The sequence below is a fragment of the Rhincodon typus genome, chromosome 44 (assembly GCF_021869965.1).
Source record: "Rhincodon typus isolate 14 chromosome 44, sRhiTyp1.1, whole genome shotgun sequence".
NCBI classification, from domain to species: Eukaryota; Metazoa; Chordata; class Chondrichthyes; order Orectolobiformes; family Rhincodontidae; genus Rhincodon; species Rhincodon typus.
Genome location: NC_063375.1, coordinates 1,565,925 through 1,566,554, shown reverse-complemented (window position 1 = coordinate 1,566,554; position 630 = coordinate 1,565,925).

The following is a 630-nucleotide window of genomic DNA, read 5'->3' as shown; positions in this document are numbered from 1 at the left end:
GAGGGGAAATTAAGGCAGATCTTGGAGTGAGGAAAATGAAGAGGATTGAGCGGGAGAGAGAGACAAGGGAATGAAGCTACGAGGGGAATGAGGGAATACTGAAGTGGAAACGCAGATAGTGGGCAAATGAAGAAGATCTGAGTGGGAGAGAGATGAGGCAATGAAGCTACAAGGGGAATGAGGGGAAATTGAGGCAGATTGTGGAGTGAGGTGGATGAAGAAGATCGAGCGGGGGAGAGAGAGAGAGAGATGACAGGTGTAGACAGGGAGAGGCACTGACGGTGAGGCAGCTTGGGGAGAGGGAGTGAGGAGAAGAGGGAATGATGTGGAGAGGGAGTGGGGAGGAGAGGGAATGATGTGGAGAGGGAATGATGGGGAGAGGAAGGGAGTGGGGAGAGGGAATGACGTGGAGAGGGAGGGAGAGGAGAGGGAATGACGTGGAGAGGGAGGGGGAGAGGGAATGATGAGGAGAGGGAATGATATGGAGAGCGAGGGGGAGAGGGAATGATATGGAGAGGGAGGGAGTGGGGAGGAGAGGGAATGATGTCGGGGGGAGAGGGGGTGAGGGAGGGAGTGGGGAGAGGGAAGGACATGGAGAGGGAGGGAGTGGGAAGACGGAAGGACATGGAG